At 36.2% G+C, this 21,699-nt stretch overlaps 1 protein-coding gene across 6 annotated transcripts in view; it reads left to right on the top strand.

The window, feature by feature from the left end:
• The window catches only part of OSBPL6 (oxysterol binding protein like 6), a 235,251-nt gene that overhangs the window by 96,465 nt on the left and 117,087 nt on the right, over positions 1-21,699 (top strand). For 4 of the 6 annotated variants that reach the window (XM_037848526.1, XM_037848529.1, XM_037848531.1 and 1 more), the window contains exons 2-4: positions 3,083-3,284; positions 11,232-11,425; positions 11,894-12,078. The gene's annotated coding sequence lies outside the window, so the exon portion shown is untranslated. The remainder of the gene's footprint in view (positions 1-3,082; positions 3,285-11,231; positions 11,426-11,893; positions 12,079-21,699) is intronic. The other 2 variants (XM_037848528.1, XM_037848527.1) reach the window with 2 other exon arrangements.

Below are 21,699 nucleotides of genomic sequence, written 5' to 3' on the forward strand. Positions count from 1 at the left end.
GACTTTGCTATATGAACTGCTAATTTTGTGTAAAGGATTTTCCAATTATTCCAGTTGTCTTTACTGTCTTCACTATTTCAACCTTTATTTTATGTTATGGAGTAGTGGAGATCACTTTATCTTGTCTCTTTTGCAAGTTACTTAGCAGCTACATGAGACAGGCTAGTCTTTGGTAGGATACATCATGATCTCTGATGAGCTTGAATAAGAAATGAGCAGGAATGTGTGGGGAATGCTGGACAAGAATATGGTGTATGTGGGCAAAATTCAGGCTGTGGGAGGATTAGTCACAGAGCTTACAGGAAAAATTCTATTACAAAGATAATGAATTATTAGCTTCCCGAATGAGCCATTCAGAAGGAAACTTTGCCAAATCACAAAACAACTTCTCAATGAGATTTTCCAGTGGCACAACTACCCACATCCTGGTTGGTGTGGGAGACCTTATTCAAACCAATCTTTCCAATCTTTACGACCTTTAATTTATTAATGGCTTGGGAAGAGGGTGTTGGGGAGCTTTTTTGGTCTGTAGTGCATATCTCTACATTAGAGCATGATTTCTTTTTGTGAATGTGTGCAGATATACTGTTAAAAAAAAAAAAAGCCATCCATTTTGGTTATAATGTTTTACCAAAAACAACAATTCTTCCCTTTCCTGAGTTTATTTTTTAACTAGAGCTTTAAGAATTACTCTCCAGTGTGTATTGCCACAGGAGTAATCAGTCTGAACTTTATAACCTTATTGCCTTTGGACTTCTGCCCTGCACATGGGTTCTGTGCAAGGTAAAATAAGACCCTGTATAGTTTCTTAACTAAAATAAGGTTTATTTGCCATTTAGTGAACTTCCTGGTTGTCAAATAGACCTTTGTATATTAGTCACCTGGACATGTGGAATTTGGATGTGATGATATAAATCTTTCTGTCCTAATCAAAAATTTTTAAGCTGAGTTAAAACAAATATTCCTGTGTTGAGTAACCACCAGAGATGATTGGTTGTATCTGAACTATGTGTTGATAGTGTGGTAATTTTTAACCCAGAGAGGTCAGTTCCTATGAAGGTTATAGAAGGTATTATCCTTCATCTGGTTATTGTCTTTTTGAAGGTTTTAAACACTGTCTATAGGGACATTAATGATAACCTTAGAACAAGCCCAAGCCCCAATCTTTGATATTACATTCACAACATGTGAAAAGACATGCTTTTGTACTCCTGATAACAAAATAGCAAACTCAAAGTACATACGAGTAGAAATCTTGTGAATTTCAGTTTTCACTCTCACACTTAGTGGGTGCACAGAACCGAGATGTGTTCCCTGCTTCCCAGAGCCTCCACATTCAGGTACAGGAGATAATGGGTACCAGCCCATATAACTGTAAGACCAAGATGGCCTCCCCATGAGTAGATGAAGCTGCTTTCTGGCTGGGAAGATCACTGAAGGGCTGGGAGTGAACAGGATTTTGAAGGATGTATAGGCAGAGACTCCGGGGCAAGAGAAGAGTGAGGAGGGAAAATGCTCCTTGGCCCAAGGTCTGATATACCTGGGCTGGAGACTGGAACACACAGTGTGTGTGATGCGAGAAGGAAGAGGAGTCCCTTAGGTTCAGCTAGCAAAATTCACCCTGCCTTCTCTCTTCTCTCTGCTGCTGCTTAGTGGGGGAAAAGAGGGAAGTAAAGGAATACTGAACCTTACCTTGTGATCCTCTCATCTCCTTTACCTGACCACTGGCTGTTTTAGGATATATGAAGTTATGAAAAATAAGACTGGAGAAGACAAATAGAGGTGGGAGTGGGGAAGAGCTGCAGAATAACACAGGGGGCTCTTCATCACACTTTTTCTCTCTCTCTCCTTCCTTTTTCAATGTCCTCTTCTTTTCCAAAGCCTGGCAGAGCCCACCATAGGAAAGAGCAAGGAAGAGGGAGTGGGGAATTTCTGTAGTCCAACATATTCAATCTGCTTATGATTATGTGGGGTTAAAGAGTATAGATTAGAGAGTCATGTTTGCAGAAAACAAAAAGATGTAATGCTGAGCATACAAAAATAATCTCAATGGACCCTAACCTTAGTTCTTCTATGTCATCATCATAATCAATTAAGTTTTATTTAGGGCCTGTAAGATGTGTGGAATTGTCTTACAACATAGCAGAAATAAAATAAAATTTTTTTGAGATGGTAGAGGAAGCTTTAGAACAAATGTCCTTTTGCAGAAAGATGCTATTTAAAGAAGCAATCATGGCATAGCCCTTTTGTACTTTCAGTAAGTCATAGTCTTTCAGAATATATATGAATTACCCACAAGCAAAAGAAAAAGAAAAACTAAAACAGAGTGAAAGAACAAGCTTAGAGAGATTCAAACCTGAGGAGTAATTTTTACAGCTATCTTGTAAGAATGTGGGTATGTGAGCATGGTAGAGAGGTTTATAGCATGAAGGGGGGAAAAATACCTGCTGTTGTGTTGCAGGATTACTTGTGTTTTCTTTCTTTTAAAAAAAAAAAAAAAGTGAACATATTTGATTTTCCCATCAAATCTTTGCCTTCTGTAAAATTATGTCAAGTTGAAAACTGTATTCTTTGATAGTATCATCAGCTCTTGCGAAAGGATTGGCAACAATTCTGCTCTTCCAAGGCAAATTAAAGACTTTTAATAGATTTTTATCAGGGGGCTAGGGATTGTACATTTATGTGCCTGTGTGATCAAACCACTTTATATTTCCTGTTTTTAAAAACCCTGTTTGAGGTTTACATTTAATCGGAGGGTTAAGGGTGGTCCTGGAAAATATACCTTGTACCTGTTTAGAAAATATATTTGCTGTATAAATGTAGAATTTTCTTACTCCAAACTCTGGGTAAAATGCATATTACAAGTGTTAGTTATTGCTGAGGACTTCAGTGGTTACAACTTTGAGATTACATACGATTGAGTGAAGGAGGTAGAAAGCTGAGACACCTTCCTGTTTGAACTTTCTTCTCAAAAGATAAATTGGGAGGGATTGTCTGATTGGCCACAGGCACCCCACCCCACCCCAGAGGCTCAAACAGGTTCTGTAGGGATTCATGTACAACTGTAATCTCTCTTTTTCAGCTTCTGCTCCTTGCTGGGGAAACAGCAAGAGAAGGAAATTAAGGAGCCACCTGGATAATTTACCCGGATCACCCAGCAGCATCAACAGACAGACCACAGACAGTGTCCCCAAGGAGAAAAGCTATAGGTTTCTGAGGATAAACCACTGGGAACAGCTTTTAACATAAAGCCAACCTAGAAGGCTTTGACTCCAAGATAAAAGGTGAGTCAGAAGAATGCCTTCCGTGTAAGAGTAAAACCACATGCAGGATTAGATTTGGCAGTGCTTAATAAAAGTAAAAGATTAGTGAGACAGTACTGAGTCACAGGAAGGTATTTTTTTATATCCTTTAAAAGCATAGCAGATCTTAAAATAATATTATGTAATTCTAGTTATGTTTGGCCATCTTATAAAAAGTTACGTTTTAATTTTTTGAACGAGAGAAAGTAGAAAAACATGGTAGAATATTGGTTACTTTTTTCTATCTGCAGTCTGGTATCATGTGGAAAATAACAAGACATATCCCTTCCTTTTATTATATATGCTTTTGTTATATATGCACACATATACACAAACCTATGCTTGAATGCATGCCCATGTTCTTAAAATGTATGCAATTTTAATATTCTTCATAGTAAACAGTTAGAAAACTCTTTTCTCTTGCCCATGAGAATTAAATAGCTAATGTAGTACTACCAAAACTTATTATGGTTCCTTTGACATTTTTGCTATTTGCAGTTATTATTTTGGATCCACCTGATATATGCTGTTTGATGTCTTAGGCCCAGTGAATTTGGTCTTCACAATTTAGACAGCTCTCCCAGTTATTCGAAGCTTTTGACTTTCTTGAGGTTAGCGATCCCCAGAATGGGGTGGGGTGGGGAAATGGCATAATAGTTCTTGGAGAGCTTTTGCAAGCTATTTATTCTCTTTACAAACTCTTATTTGCCTGGTAGCACAGTGGTGGTGGTAGTGGTGGTGGTGATGATAGTTCAGGCATTTGCAACAAGGGAAAAGTTCTCCAGGGGATTCAGATACTCCCCCCCACTCCACTCTCCCCTACCCCCATCCTTTCCTGGAGCACTGGTCCTGGTCCTCCTGGTGGAGCAGCCACCTTGGCTCAGTAATCTAGTGTAATCATTGTTATGTAAGAAGTTTTCTGTTTATCCCTACATTATTTAAAGCTACATTTTTGAGCAGAGCTTGCAAACTGGATTCCTGAACTTAAATGTCCACTAGTGTCAGGGAGGGAACACAAATCTGCAAGGCTGATTGGGTTAAATACTTGAGGCGTGGTAAAGTCTAGCCAATTGCAGTCTTTGTAATATCAATAAGACCATGATTCCCAGATTTAATCTTCCAAGAAAAGCCAGATATCTGATTTTTTTATGTGCAGTTTCCACATTTTCAAATATTGGCAGTCAACTCAATTTTAAAAAGAAAATCTTTACAGGTTAAACAAAATTGTAGTCCAAATTTAGCCTGTGGTACCAGTTTGTAAGCTCTGCCCAGCTAGGTTGGATCATTTCTGATAGTTTAGAATCTTTCTGACTGCATTACTTTGCGCTTTGTCATGGAATCTCTTAGGTTAGTATTGACCATTATCTTTGATGCGTGACAACACTCAAAGATTAAATGTACTTGAGTCTCTTTGACCATCAGGTTTAAGTTCATGGAAATAAAGTAACTTGAATCTGTTTCCAAATTTTTGCTAAGTTTTAACTTGCCTCTATGAGAATGAAAATAAACTCTCCTTTAAAAGGGTAATGTAGGTGATTGACATCTCATTTTCTTATTTGCTTGATTATTTTTATTGGCTTTTGTAACAGAAATTAGAGTACGTATACATTTATACTCAGAAATCTTTTCAGCAAAACCTTTTATCTCCTGTTCTTGGAATTCCTGTTATTGGTTCCACATTCCATTTCACTTACCTCCTTGAGGAAGGACAACCAAGGCTAACAAAATGGAAAAATGTAGGGAGGGCTTAGGAGCCATTACTGACATGTAAAGAAGGTTGAAATGTGGTGAAATGGGCAAACTGAGTAAATCAGTTAAACGGTGAATATAGCATATTTAGGCAAACCCTGGAAGAGGAGAAAGAGTATTCAACTCTGGCCTAGTAGGAAGGCTGACATTTGCTTCCTGCTTCTCAAGTAGTGGAAGTGGAGAGAATATCATACAAGCACTTGCAGTACTGATACCATTTTAGTTTTGTATAAATTTGAATTTTTTTTCAAAATAAAAGGTATGTTTTAAAAATATGAAAAAGGACAACAAAATAACAACAAAGAAAAGAAAAAAGTCTCAAAAACAAATCAAAGCTTCCCACTTCCCTGATGTTATTTATAGATGAAACCATTGCAATCATTATTCTTTTTGATCCTCAAATAGAATCTTCTTTATTCTTCAGGTGCCCCTTCAAATTGGCTTCTGTGCCCTTTGGTTAGCACCCCATTAAATTTTTAAAATAGTTTATTGAAGATTAATATAAGCACAGATAAGAGAACCTCTAATGGGGGAATTTCCGTCATGAATTTTCACAAGCTGAATATACTCAGATGATCAGCACTCAGATCAAGTAAGATAGCATCCCAGAAGTGCCCCTGTCCCGTTAGTTATTTTGAACCTGCTTTTTGGTACAACAGTGTGCGCCAGGCTCATCTTGTACATTTCCTATTCCAATCTAAGAATCTGTCTCTCCAGGGAGCCCTGGTTCCTTTAGTGGAAAACAATTTAGAAAACATAGTCTAAGAATTAGGGGTGCTCAATTCCTATGGTTGTCAGTGTTTTCAGGCTTTTTCATGGGATAGGGTTAGGAAATACATCTTTTTGAAAAGAAAAAAGTTTAAATTCAAACTGGCATTTTCAAGTTAGCAGTATGAAGTGTTTTTTAAAAAATTTTTACTTTGAAATAACTTCAAACTTACAGGAAGTTGCAAAAATAATTAAAAAAACAAAACATAGAACTCCTGTGTACTCTTCTGTCCAGATTTACTAACTTATAGCATTTTGCCACATTTGTTATATCATTTTATCTGTCTGTCTGTCTCTCTCTTTTCTAGACATTTGAGTGTAGGTTGAGTATGTCATATACTTCTAACATTTAACACTTCCATGGACATTTCCTAAGAACAAGGATACCCACTTATGTAATTGCCTTAAATACGGCTATCAATGCATTATGAAGCTTTTTAATATTTGATTTTATATTTGTGTTTCTTTTACACTGAAAATTACATTATGACTAGGTACAGGCATCATTTGGATAAGAACAAATATTGGATTAAATAAAAGATTAGACAAGTATGGAAAATTTTGAATATAAGTTAATGTGGCTGTTGCTTACATAGGTGTCTCTTAAAATGTGCTTTGCATGTTTTCTTAAGCACTTCATAATTATGCTTAAATTAATATAAATATATAAAATGTGTCAGATGGCTGGGTAGATCCAAAATGTTGATACAGATTGATCTAACTGGATTTTAAAAGAAATCTAACTTGGCAAGTATGTACATTTGTTTTTCAGTATTTAATATTTAAAAAATTACAGCTATGAAAGCCACTTTTTTTTTTTAATTCTAATTCATAAGGGGTTTTATTACAATTAGCTGGTATTAAGTTCTTGCTTGAATTTCCCTCTAAACAGTATCCATCCTTGCTAAGGGGTAAGTGGATGGACTTCAGCATTGTATGACATTGTATGTCTGAACAATCCGTGGGAGAGCTTATAAGAACTGTGTAAGAACACAAGGGCAACACACAGCAGCCAGTATTCTCAGACTTCCTTATTACCCAAAGCATATACAATTTCAGTCTAGAAAAATAAGTCAATTTTATAAAATTAAGCTCTTAGATTGAAAAGCACAGCTTTTAACAGGCCCAGAGAAAAATAGTCCCTAAAAATCTCACTAAACAGCTTAGAGAAAGAGAAACATGCTGTTATTAAATGCAGTTGGTACTGAGACTCTTGAAACAGGTGACATGTGTGCCTCCACTGCTGACCAGGGACTAGTGGATGGGGGGCTGAAAGCAGCACACGTGGCCCACAGGCGGGCTCTCCCTGTCACCCAACTTCAAGTACTTTCCAAGATCGTGATGATTTCATCGTTGAGAATCTGGAACTTGCGAATTTTCTCCACCATCTTCTTCAAAGGCTGTATATGTGTTTTCAACCATTTGGAGTCAAGTCGAGTCTGGGCAGCCAAACAGAAAGAATCAGAGTGCATCTTTCCTGCAGTTTTCTTCCAGCCGTCACAGCTGACGCGTTGCAGAGCCGGCGCTGCGCTCTGGTGGTGCAGGCGTAGCCCAGAGGCCTCAGCCGGCGCTCGCGATCTCAGTCCACTCTATTTCTTTTGAAACAAAGGAATCAGTGCCACCGTTTCATATAAAAATATTATTTCCTTGAATTACAACTCTTGAATAAGTTAAAAACATTACATTATGATATTTGCTTTATCCAATAATTAGTACATAAAATAGTTTCAAATTAATAATCTCAGCATTACTGCTACTACTAATTATGGTTTTATTTTTATGTAGAGAAAATTTACTAGTTTTACCTTTTATTATCATTCTTCTTAGTGTTTGAAAATCTATTCCTTAGGTCAGAAGATGGATTTTTCCCTCAACTCCATTTTTAGTGTTAATGCTAATATCTTTCTTGTCCGTGAGATTCAGTCTATTAAATCTTTAGCTCACCAGATAACTTGAGTTCTTTATTTACGGCTCATTACATCACCAGCAGGAGATGCTCCAGGAGTGACTGGGGCATTTTTGTGCTCTTTGGATGGTGGATCAGTTTGTTCTGCATTGAATAGCTGTCCACTCTTCATTATAGTGCTGGTCTAGGAACAGAAGGAAAATAAACACTCTAAATGAATCAGCCTGAAGGTGCCCTAGCATTTTCATCTTGCTTCTTTTTGTTTGATAAATCAACGTTTTATGGGTGCTTATTTTGGAATGATTTTCTTTCTTTTCCTTTGCTTGTCATGTGATTGAGTGCTTTGATTTTTGGACACATTTTATAATATGTGACCCTGGGAGAAATGTAAGTATTTGTAGAGAATTTGGGAACAGGTAGTCTTTTCATGCCTTCCTTCCTCCCACCCTTCCTTCCTCAAATAACCAAGTAATTACCTGAAACTGAAGCTGGGGTCAGGCAGTGGGAGGGGGCAGGGAGAGCTGCATCACTTATCTTCTCAAAACGTCCCCTTGCCAAACTACCATAAGGCTGGGAGGTCCCCCCCCCCATATGTTTTCACATAAGGAAGGATGATTAATAGTTTAATTAGTCTTAATTTTGAGGATGAATTAAAAATTTACTTTATTGACTTCGAATATCAAATGAATAATTCCAGAAAGTACTGGGCACAGTCAACTAAACACAGATCTCCTTTGGAAGGTCTGATTTCAGGGAACAAGGATATATTGGAAGTAATAATTCTAAATGTTGTCAACTGTATTTGTTAGGGTTCTCTACAGAAACAGAATCAACAAGTTATCTGTAAATACAAGATTTTATGAAAGTGTCTCATGCAACTGTGGTGATGCATGAGTCCAAATTCCAGAGGGCAGGCAGCAAACTGGCAACTCCAATGAAGGTGTTCTGTGAACTCCTCAGGAGATGCTTAGCTGGCTAGCTCTCTCCCTTAAAAATCTTTAACTGATTGGATTAAATCCAGCTGATTGAATTCTCTCATTGCAGAAGATACGCCCTTTGTTGATACAATCTGTCACAGGTGCAGTCAATTGACTGATGATTTAATAAACCAGCCTTCTGGTTTATTGACTAGCCACAAATGTCCTTGCAGTAATGGTTAGGCCAGTGCTTGCTTGATCAGACACCTGGGTACCACACCTGGCCAAGCTGACACATGAACCTAACCATCACATCAACTATACAGTGAAAAGTGATTGCAAAGATGATAGACTGACACTCTGCTCATGTTCCTTTTCTTTTTTATAAATCATATTTACTGTTAAAAGTGATTTGGGTAGGAAGAATAAATATATCCTTGCTTTTCATGATTTGGTGCTATGCTGATGACTTTGCTATCTTCTCAAATCTTTTATCCAACCAGGCTTCCCAAAACTTCAATGTGTATGGCTTGGGTTAGACTTTAAAAGGTTTGAATTTCAGAACCAATGGAAGATCCACATAGATGTAGTTTTTAATCACCCCTTTCATATTTAAAGTTGACGTGTTCGCTCATTCAGTTGGCATTCACTCATTCATTCATTCTGTCATTTGTCCATCAGAGTTTATTGAGCATCCACTATGTGTCAGGCACTGTTCTCGGTCCTGGGTTTATAGCAAGGAGAGAAGGACCAAGACAGATGAAGTCTCTGGGGTTAGACAGTAAACATTTAAACAAATAGTGTAACTGTAGACTGAGAGAAGTGCTATGAAGGAAGTAAAGAATACTGTGTTAGCAAGTGACTGGTGGGAGCTTATTCTGAAATAACCTTGGAACTGGAATCTAAAGAGCAATTTGCTGGCTAAATTTTCATGCTTAAAATAGTAAATTGAGAAGTGTGGTACAGTTTATTTAAAGAATAACTACAAGTTCGGCATTTGGATTTATTTTCAAATGTCTGATTTTTTCACTTTAAAATTAGAAGGTCTTATTTAACAGCTTCTGAAAAACTGGTGAAAGCTCAAGGAGAAGGAAGCGGGGTGAAGGTTATATGGGAACTTCCTCTGTATTATCTTTGTAACTTTTGGTAAATCTAAAATTATTTGAAAAATAAAAAGTTTTTAAAAAACACTGGGGGAAGAAACACCAAAATTTATATAAAACATTGTAAAGTACAGTGAGGTTAGGTTTGTCTTCAAAAGTGAGGAAAGCACTTCACAGGAGGAGACTGAGGGGAGTTCTCAGATTGGGTGCTGAGAGCCTGGTACTTGAATACTCAAGATTTTTGTCCCATCGCTTGTTTTTGAACTAGACAGATTTTACCTTTTTTTTTTTAAATGCTTCATTTTTTACCTTCTTAAATTTCTGAAACCTAAAAAAACTTACAAATAGTTTAGACTTTTTTTTCTTTTCTTTTTTTTTAATTACTGCATTTTCCTGAAAACTTTGACTATTTAGGATTTTTCCTTCAAGTGGAAAATTAGAAATTTTTTTCACAAGGGCCTTTAGTAAAACTAATGTCAAAGATAAAAATTTACCCCAATCAAAACATGCTTCTCTACCCTTTGTCTTATTAATAATTTTTGATTTTGTGTATTTATGAGAATAAAGTATATTCACTCACATGTTATTTATGTGAGGTAGAGAAATTTGAGTTTGGCAGGGAGCAATTAAATTCAGAATCTCCTGTATAAATCCTTGCCAACTGTAGTGCAGATTAAGTGATCCACCCTATGGTTGTGTAATCTACGGTATTTGAAGTACTCAACAACATCTGGTCCCAAGGTTGCGAACTAACGTTTCAGAGTCTGGTCAGGGTTTGGCAAACTAAAGCCCACAGGCCAAATCTGGCTTGCAGCCTGTTTTTGTAAGTAAAGTTTTATTGGAATACAGCCATGCACATTCATTTGTATATTGTGTGTGGCTGATTTTCACTACAGCAGCAGTGTTGAGTGGCTGTGACAGAGATTGTATGGCCTGCAATTATTTTCCATTTGATCCTTCACATAAAAAGTTTGCCCGCCCCTGATCTAATCAAAGACAGCTACTGGGTTAATACCACTTTCTGTTTTGAATCTGGGATCCAAGAAATTTTGCAATCACAAGGATTGGTAAAATAAACAGAGTCCTCTTGGGTTACAATAGAGCTTTTTGCTTTATTCTTTATTCATAAATGGAGTTACTTAATTCTAAAACTTGGTTGATAATATCTGTGCCACTTGGTAAGGCACGTTGGAAAAAGTCACTGATCACTCACTGGAGAAAATTGTCTTAAACTCTGTGAGATTATAATGTATTCATAGTAATAATAGTCCTCCATAATTTTCTAAAATTTTTAGGAATCATTTTGTGGTATAAAGGCCATTTAGGAATATATAAATGTATAATGTTAAATGTTTTATTATCACTTAAAATTCTTTTCCAAACCTTTTAATTTCTGAGGAAAAAATCTTAATTCCTTTATTTTTGAGGCTTTGGATCTGTTATGTGGGAGTGATTCTGTATCTAATAATACATTCCTTTTCCCCAGGTTTCAGTGGACACTTGGTGTTAGGTCAGTGAAGAGCAGGGGACATGTGCTGCTCAGCCTCAGGATGCCTGTAATAGACCAGTGGTGGTGAAAAATTAGAGCCCCAAGGGCTTGTTTAAACACAGATTGCTTCTTCCACTCTCAAGAGATTTTAATTCACTAATTCTGGATGATCTCAAGAATTTGCATTTGCAGTAAGTTCCCAGGTGGTATGTTGGCACCAGGACCACCTTTCAGAACCTCTGAAGTATGCTGTTGGCATCCGCATTTCCCAAGCTTGGGGTTTTTTGGGAAAAATATCTTTTCATTCCAATTCAGTGTCAAGAGACATTTCAAATCTTTCTTTGAATTTCTTCCTCTTCTACTCACCATCTTTGTGATGGGACTCACTATGACCCAGATGTCATTTTACCACTTTTTCATTTGCTTTCCAGTTCCAAAATTCTGTTGCTGTTGCCTCCTCTTCTCCTTGCCCTTGTGGATTTATACTTTAAAAATAAAAAAAATAAAAAAAAAAAGCCCCTTGATTGTTTTCAGTGGAGTGCTAGGAGTAAGTAAAAGAAAACAGGTCCTTGTTCAGTCTTCTGGTTTGACCTCAAAATGTGTGTGTATGTTTTGTTTTGTTTTGTTTTAAGTACTCCTTTCTTTCTTGATTCCCACAGAATCCCATGAGGTACTTTGGGCACAGAAGTATCTTCCCTGCTTAGAAGGAGTAAGGACCCCGAGACCCAAGATCACATGATTGCTGAAAAAGGAAGCCTAGAGCTCGGGCCTTTTGAAGTCCATTTCTTTATTAATTATAACAGATATATCACGTTTGGCTCTCTATCTGGATTCAAAATCTTGTGTGAGTGTCAAACCATCAGACCTACCTCCCCATTCCTTCACTTTCTATCAAATCTCAAATATTTTTGACCCTACTTGATATTCTCTTATCCTGTATTTGTATGTTGACAATTGTGCATTTCCCCAAAATACTCTTGGACTTTCAGGGCTTTACTAAACTTCAGTGGAATTAGCAAAACTTTTTCACAAGGGCTTTTAATAAAAACATGTCATAGGTCATATCAGCCTCAGAATTGGAACTCCTGGAACATTAAGTGTCCTGAACCTGTCTGTGGAAGAAGTGGATGTTCTTGTGGACACTTAAGTGTGTTCTCAAGTCTGTTTCCCTCCACAGAGTAATTTGGAGGAGGGTCTCAGAAAAGGATGCCTGATAGTATTACTAAGCATTTTGCATAGATTATGTCATTTACTTCTCACAAGCCTGTGAAGTAGATGTTGTTATCTCTGTTTTATAGATAGAGAAATGGAGACAAAGAGAGATTAAATAGAGTGCATGAGGTTTCATAGCTAGGGAATGGCAGAATTGGGATTGGTTCAAACCCAGGCAAGCCATGGGATTTTTATTGTAAAAATGAAAACAAAAAACCACCATGGAATAGATGCAGGGATGTACTGGCAAATGTTTAAGTGTTTAACAATTAGCTCTCTATAAATAAATAAGCAGCCCTGATTGGGAGCATTTGCATGGCATAAATACTCCCACCATGACAATTTTAGGCTCCCAAGATGTCTCTGAAGATGGAGTTGGAGAGAGATATGGCTCCTGCTCACCACTGGCTGTAGGGGTTGGGCAACACACCCTAATTAAATGAGTTCAGGTGGCTGAAGAACCTGGGGCCTGGTAGTAGATCCTCATAAGCATCAATTGTTTCTTCCTTCCTATAACAATCAGCAGTAATTGAAAGCAATGCTCATGCGTGATGCCCAACACAAATAAAATTGTGAGCATTCTGACTTGTGGGTAAATAGCCACATAAACATTGCTATTCTGGAAGGATGACAGTTTTTAAAATTCTGTGTAAGGTTTCTGACTATGAAATATCTGTAATTAGGTAGATAATGGCTAGTAAATTAGGCAGGTGGCAGGTGCAGTAACTCGGTGCAGCCAGGCTAACCCATCTGCAGTGTTTTGAAAGAATTGACGTTGCTGCCTCGATTCCTAATGTGCAACTCAGCACCAGGAAGAAAAGAACCTAATAATTGCCCCAGGCCTCTAGAGTACCATTAGCAGCCTGTGGGTCTTTTTTTAGTCAAGAGTTTTTCTCTTGGGAATGTTGAACTTTGTACAGTTTTTCTCTCCAGCTGACTACTGAACAGATAGGAAACTCCAATCTGCCAATCATTTGGATTATTTTGGGTTATTTTCAGGGCAAAGAGAGTAAAATCACTGAAAGAGCTGACAAGTGGCACCTGTAAGGACAATCAACTGTACCTGTAATGGATATAGAGGAGGACTTAATTCTTAACCTAAAGGATAAGCTCAGTAAACAATCTGAGCCACTTTTGTGACCCATGACATCAGGCTGTAATAATGAAAATGACAGGGTCCCTGTCCTCAAGGGTTTTGCAGACTCACTACAAATAAACACAGTACAATATATGTTCAATAACATATGTATGCATGACTATGGAAATAATATAGATTGTAATAACCATTCTGTCTAACTAAGTCAGGAATGATTTCGTAAAGAGATGAAACTTGAGCACAAAATAGTTAAAATGAATGCCTGGAATGTTATAAAAGTCATTATAGTTGATAATTCAGGAAAAATTTTAACCTAAGTCATTTTGTCTGCTTTGGCCAAATCTTCAGCATATCTCAAGTCAGTACAGAAGCAGTTGTTTTAACAGGAAACGTCTCGGGGTCAGAGGGTGCTGCTCAAGTCAGTAAGAGCTTACACACCCCCACAGTGGTTCTGTGACTCATTATTTAAGGTCATGAAGTAGGAGCTAAATCTTCTGTCATTTCCTGATTGCTGCCACAAAGTCTTTATACTCTGCTGACAATCAGTATTTGTTAGCAGTTGTCGGGAACCACATTTCCCAACATTATTTTCCCTGTTAAAATATGAAATGTGGTATTGCCAAATCTTCCTTTCCAAACACCCTGGCAAAGGTCAGAGACCAAAAGATGAATAAAAAGTGACTAACAAATCTTGGAAAATTAGCCCTGATAGAATTATCAAATGGCCTTGTCAAGAGTGCCCATGGTAGAGAGTCACATCAAAATAAAAATGTCCTTAGGAAGTCATCACGCTCTATTGAATAACAAATATGGCTTTTCTGTCCACAGGTTTTTCTTTTCTCTTTTCTTTTCTTTTCTTTTCAACCTGTGCTGGCAGGGTTCCTTTTAGAAGCTTAAGCTCATCAGGCTATATTTCTTAGTCCATTGATAAGCTGATGACAGTTATCAAACATCTCCCTAGGAGAATAGAATGCATGTATCCTCATCACTTTTCACATCATTTCTCGGACTTGATAAACACGCTTAAAACCATTCTTGGTTCAGAACCTCTACAAATGTGTATTGTATGCCAGTTAGTACTGTACTGTCCTCTAGAAAACTTGATTTATCTCTTGGTTTGTTTATTTGATTTATTAGGAAATCAGGAAAGAGGATGAAAGAATTTGTTGCGTAGGCTTTGATATCAAATAGATTTGGAAACCAAACTTAGGACTCTAAAACTTTCTAAGCCCTACTTTCCTCATTTGTACATAGAGGATAGCAAGAGTTACTGTGAATAGAAGGAAAGTGCTTGGTGTCCCTACCTGGTACATGATAAAAGCTCAAAAATGGTCACTGCTGTTTTTCTTGTTATTATTTCCCTGCCATGACTGAAAAATCTGCTGGAAGGAAGGTGGTGGTCTCTTTGAAGTGCCCCAACCTCAAGTAAAATTTTTGATGCGCTGGCTGTATTTAATCATTGATAAATTTTTGAAAGACCAATTTTATTTTGTCAATTATAAAATTAGCAGATGTCCAGAAAAGAGAGATTGCTTGGGGAAATAGCTTAAGTGGTAGTTTAGTTGTTCAGGATAAGGAAGTATTCCCTAATCTCTGTATGACAGCAATTTAAAAAAAAATTTTTTTTTCCGAAACTTTGGAAGAGACACATTTTCCTAACTTTATTTGATAATGTTCCATCAGAGTGGGGTGCCAGCAATTTTTCAGAACCCATTTCTGAGAACAATTCAATGAATTCAGTGCATAATGTCCTAGAACCAAGGAAACCCAAACAGGCAGAGTGATCTGGGCCATATTCCTAGAATATAAATTTCATACTAATTACACAATTAAAACTAGTTTGGAAAAAATATATAATTAGTAAATCTGGGGACATATGTCCCAATTAGAGGGTGTGTCAGCTCAAATTACAGTTTTCAAATAAAGACATTATCACATTATAATTTAACAAAGAATGGTGTGATATTATAAAATGGCTGATTTAAGCTGAATTTCAGAGAAATTTCCATTTGAAAAGTTACAAATAAATAAGTAGAACAATTAATTTTTAAGTCATTGCGAAAATTTAGATTGGTTCCAAAGCTTGAGGCAATGTGAGCTAATGGAAATGAAAACCTTTGGTATACAAGGCTTTTCCTTATACTTGAAATATGAATTATTTTTCCCTCTTATGTCAAATTAGGACTTTGGCATGATTTCATTTAACTTACATACCAAGAAGTGCTTTCCCTACATATGGTTTGAGTTGTAAAGATACTTAATCATGTTGCCTTTTTACTGTTGTTTATGAATCAACAAGACTGTAATGTTACTTGATGGTTTAGGAAACCTAGGCTTTCTTCTTTGTGCTCTGTTTTTTAATCATTTGTAGGAATGTGTATGGTGTTTCAAATTTTTCTTCCAGTGTCCCTGTCTTCAGTTCTACATGTGCAAGAGTGTGTGTATTTGCCTTCCTTCTTCCTCTCACAATCCTTTCTCTGATTCTCTAATTTATTTAGAAATAAAACAGAATTCAAATAGATTTTAGTGTACTTTATTTGTTTATCCAGTTTATATACCTTTGTTTTAAATTTTTTATATTAATATACAGTAAAATTTACTATTGTGCATAAAATGAAACAAATTGTGGCACAAATATTAATGATTTAATGAAATCTGAGATGATTTTTATTTTCTAAATCTTTAAATATTTCTTTTTTTGATACTGGATATATGTTAATTCTGCATTCAGAAACAATAAAGTTATTTCCCTTTTGAAAAATATTTTTTCTTTTGAGATAAAAAATACAACTCAACTTTTAACAGTTAGATCGTAGTGGTAGTTGCACAAATTTATACATGTTAATTTTTGTACCATAGTTCATTTCACCAGTTTTTAGGATACTTGAATTGTTTTCATCTTATCACCTTAATTGATATATGTATCTTCACATACTAGATTGATTATTTCCTTAGGACAGAATATTAGAAACAGAATTACCCAATCAAATCAAACTCCCTGAAAGGTTAAATCAACATAGATTACTATCAGCAATGTATTGATCATTTATGTTTCTTCCTGTGTGAATTGCCAGTGCATGTTCTCTACCCGTTTTTCTGTTAGGGTATTTTTATTTATCTCACCAATTTGAAGAGCACTTATATTAAAACTGTTAACCTTTTGTCATAGGTTATGATTTTTTCTAGTTTTAAATTTGATTTTTGTTTTTGCATGGAGCATTTTTTTCTTTTTGGGGCATTCAGAAGTTTTACATTTTTATGGGTGTTCCAGTTTGCTAAAGCTGCCGTTATGTATAATACCAAAAATGGATTGGCTTTTATAAAGAGGATTTATTAGGTTACAAATTTATAGTTCTATGGCCATAAAAGTGTTCAAACCAAGGCATCAGCAAGAGGATACCTTCACTGAAGAAAGGCTGATGGCATCCAGAACACTTCTGTTAGCTGGGAAAGCATGTGGCTAGTGTCTGCTTGTCCTTTTCTCCCAGGTTCTGGTTTCAAAATGGCTTTGTCCAAAATGTCTCTGGGTTTCTGTTTCTCTTAGCTTCTCTCTCTCAGCTCCTGTTTATCCTTGCTTGTTCTCCCAGGGTGTTCCTCTATAAGCATCTGTGGGTCCTCTCTTATCTTCTCTGGGGCACTCTGGGCTCCATCTCTTAGCTTAGCATCTTCAGATGTCTTTCTGTCTGCATCTCCAAGTGTCTGGGTTGTGTCATTATCAGCTTCTCCTGGGAGCAAACTCAGGAGTACATATCTTAGCTTCTCTCCAAAATGTCTCTCTCAGCTTCTCTGAGCTTCTCCTCTCCGTGAGCTCTCTTAAAGGGCTCCAGTGATCTAATTAAGACCCACCCAGAATGGGCGGGATCACATCTCCATGGAAATAATTTAATCAAAGCTCTCTCCCACATTTGGGTGAGTCACATCTCCATGGAAACATTCAGTCAAAGGTCCACCCAACAAGATTGGATTTAAAGATCATGGCTCTTCTGGGCTCTGTAACAGTTTCAAACCAGACAGTGAGCCAGATCAATTAATCTTTCTTTTGTGAATACTAGTTTTGATGCCATGATTAGGAATATCTAAGATATAAGATACCATAAGATGATTAAATATTTACCGAAAATTTTTTCTAATGCTTTTATGGTTTTCATTTCACATTGAAAATTTTAAGCCATTTGTAATAAATTTTGATCTAAAATTTAAGGAAGAGGATCCAACTTTTTTTTTTGTTATTGTTGTTAAATAATCCATCCTTACTTATATTCTTAAGTCCCTTTTATCATTGCATAGATTCATTTCTGGAATTTCTGTTCTTTTCCATTAGTCCATCTGCTTTTCCTGACCCCATACTGCTGTTAATTATTACAGCTTTAAAATAACTTTAATATATAATAGGATAAGTTATCGCTCATTGTTTTTTCTCAGTTTGCTTTAGTAGTCTCAGATGTTTATTCTTCTGAATGAACTTTAAAAATCTTCGAAAGTCCCATTATGATTTTGCAGTTATATTAAATTGGATGAATATATGGAGGATTAACAATATTTAATTAAATATGAAAGTTAACTTAAATATATAATTCAAATTTATAAATAGAGTAAAAAATATGATTCTTTCTTTATCCTTTCCTTTCCCTACCTCCATCCCATTCCCCTTGCATTGAGTTGAGAGCTGCATACAGAAAATAGTTTATTTGTGCCATAATCCATTCACCAATTTCATTATGTCTGCACATTTGGGCTGTGCTTTGGTTCCTCAGTGAGGAATGCCTGTGTGCACGTACAGAATGGTTAGGTCCACAGATGGCAGCCGGGCAGCTTGGTTTCCATCCTAGCTCCACCACTTACTAGTTGGGTGACCTTTATCTTGTTGGGTGTCAGTTTCCTCATTTATGAATGCTGATGTTGGTAGGAGTAAATGAATGAATCCTTGTAAAGACTTGAATTGTGCCAAGCAGGTAGAAAGTGCTCAGTGATAACAGTTGTTATTGTTACTGTTAATCGTCATGTACTGGAGAGATTCTTCATATAGATTCTATACAAGTTAATAAAATTACTCTGGGAATTTTCTGACCTTATCAACTAGCTCTTTTAAATGGAGAGTATTCCTTAATTTCTAAGATTTTCAGTGTTTTGGGCTTCTGCTTTTATCTACTCTCAAATTCTCTCCAGTTATATTTCTATATATTGGAATATAAGGAAGCTTTTTTTTATATTAATATTGTAACCGGCTAACTTATTAAGAAACATATTTACCAGCTGTACCCAACTACGTTACTAGCATTCCTGATTGGTTTTTATTTGATTCTCTGGGGCATTTCAGATGGACAATTGTATTATCCTCTGATATGGGTGTACCAGCTAGGACTCACAGAGCAACGTTAATAGAGCAGTAACTACTATCATTATCTTGTTGCTGACTTTGATGGAAATAGCACTAATATTTCTTCACCATGAAGCCCATTACTGGGATGATTTATATACGTGTATGTGTTTATGTGTTTACATGTAAATAGCACAGAAATAAAGAACATGTATTCCAATATTTACTAGGACTTTTTAAAAATTTGTGGAATGGATACTGAATGGATATACTTTTTAAGTCTATCAGGATAATAATAGGATATTTCTCCTTTGAGCTATTATTAGTTTCAGTTTTTAATTATACATTGTAGCAATTATCTCATAATTTATTTTCTTCTATTCCTTGTATACTTTTTATAAACTTATTTTTATATTTATGGTTTATTTTTGCTTCATTGGCCTAGTTAGCAATTTATCTGCATAATTGTTTTGCTAATTCAAAGAAATAGCTCTTGGATTTATCAACTCAATTATTTTAAGTTATTTATTTCCTTATGCTCTCTATATTTATCTTATTTTTCTTTTCTGATTTCCTAACTTATAAATGTTAATGCATTTGTTTTTCTTCTTTCATGTTTTGTAATGCATATGATTAAGGCCATGAATTTTCCTCTCAGAGTAGCTTGAGCTATATCTTACATTTTTAAATATGTTGTGTTCTTCAGTCATTTTTGTCTTCAGTCTTCTACCCTAGAGTTAATTAGATGAATCCACCCCATGACACACGCACGTACACAACGCAGGTTGAGAGAGGGGAAGAGAGTTGAGTGTTTTGGTTTCTATTTTTGTCTATTTTCAAATATTCTACAATATCAATTTGTCAAATCTTCTGTCTAAGACATATTTAGGAGAGTATATTTTCAGAAATTTTCTAGGATTAGCTCCTATTTGTTTCTACTTTTTCATTTCACTTATTTTTAATTTATTGAATTGTTTCAGAGAATGTGTCTAAATCCAGCAGTCTCACTAGGTTTTTTCCATTTCATTCACCTGATAAAGAGTGATCCCTTTTAATTTTCAAGTTGAAATCATCCTTATGTTCAGAAAGATTTTTTAATATTATTTCTTTTCCTTATTTTTTTGTTGCTGTTGTCTTCAAGGCCATTATTATGTAACCAAGGAGTTAGGATTTAACAAATGATTATGACTACTGAATCATTATGTAAGTATTCTTTTTTTCTTTCTGTTTTTTTGAGAGAGAGGAAATACCTGAAATCTCTGAACTGTGATCCAGCTGCCCTGATCCCCTGTGATGATTGTAAAAGCCCTTGTGTCTTTGTGATTGTAAAAGCTGTATGTCCTTTTATCCATTTTTTTACTTTACAAATTTGTAAGGGCATTGTTCCTAATGCTAATGGAGGAACTTGAGTCAGCGATTAACTGGTTCCAGCCCAGTTTCACTCCTTTACATTTGTAAATTGATTCTGCCTATACTTGCTATTGAAATAACTCTTGTCTCTCTTCCCCTCTACTTACCGTTGAAATAGTGAGGATGAGATAAGGGAGTATTTCCCCAGTTCCTTGATAAAAGAAATATGTGCAAAAGGGCAGAAGTTCAAAACTTTGTGAAGAAGTGCCATCTGGACAAAACTCTGACAAGCAGAAATGTGAATTTATTGAATGACTAAACGATTTCATATTTTCGAGGACAGAAGCAGTCCTCATTGGATAAGTTTTTAGTGAAGGTGACAGAGAGTATGTCAGAGCCTGCGGTACATGTTGAAAAAAGGCAGAAAAAAAGAAAGAACACCGTATCTTTCTACATACTGCCTTAAAAATGTGCATTGTCTTTGGTTTGGGAACGCCTTAAATTTACTTACATTATTCCTTATGAGAAAAATTTTCTTGGTACTGGTCATTTTTGGTACTCCTCAAGCCTCCGGCAACCATTTTAAGGACGAGTACGGAGGTACCACTGTACTCTGGAATCCCCGGGTGGGGGGTGGGGGGGACCCTCTAGGCAGCAGGATTCAAAGCCTTTGTTTTTGTGATTACTGTAAACAAACCTGGACATTAGAAAGAAACAGCCCCTGGAATTTCTCCCACAATTATTGTGGAAAAATCTATTACTACCAGAGGGCTGCCTTGGGAAAAAGGCAAAGACCTTTTCCAATTATCCCGGTCACAGCTTTGAATGAAATAGATCTAATTATTAGAAATAATTAAAAGAAGGACTTAGGAACTTTCACCCCGCTGCCCTCATTTCAGACTTTAAAAACCAAGTTCAAGAGACCAGACCTCATTATTTCTGACCCACCTATCCCTATCCCCAGGGACTAACCACCTAAGGCAGTGTTGAGGGAAGGGCCAGGTGGAGAAAGGTGGGGGAGGGTGTGGTTTATGACTCTTTCTACTGGACCTGGAGATTAGAAATGGCAGGCAGAGAAGAAATGCTATGGAATAGGCCGTGTTTGTTAAAATTATTTTTTTCCAGTAATACCTTTGCAGTGGTAACTGTAGTAATCAGATCATTATTAAAATATAAATAGCCTTGGGATAGGAGTAATTGAATAAGATCTAATTGCCAAATTTCAGTAAGTAAAATGAAAGGTCCTTGAAAGCTATGGAAAAGTTTTCATGGATTTAGGCTTGGGACAAATTAAACAACTGCAGTATATTCCAGAGTTTGACAGTCAGTATACTCTTGAGGTTGTTTATAATTTTAGGATGTTAAGAAAACAAAGATTTTTTTTAACGTCCAATAAAAGGAATAAAAAGCAAGTACAGCTGCAGAAATTGCAGTGACAGAGTCTAGTCCGATTCCTGTTTTTATGATGACTTTTGAATCAAACAAATACA

Source organism: Choloepus didactylus, chromosome 9 (assembly GCF_015220235.1).
Source record: "Choloepus didactylus isolate mChoDid1 chromosome 9, mChoDid1.pri, whole genome shotgun sequence".
NCBI classification, from domain to species: domain Eukaryota; kingdom Metazoa; phylum Chordata; class Mammalia; order Pilosa; family Megalonychidae; genus Choloepus; species Choloepus didactylus.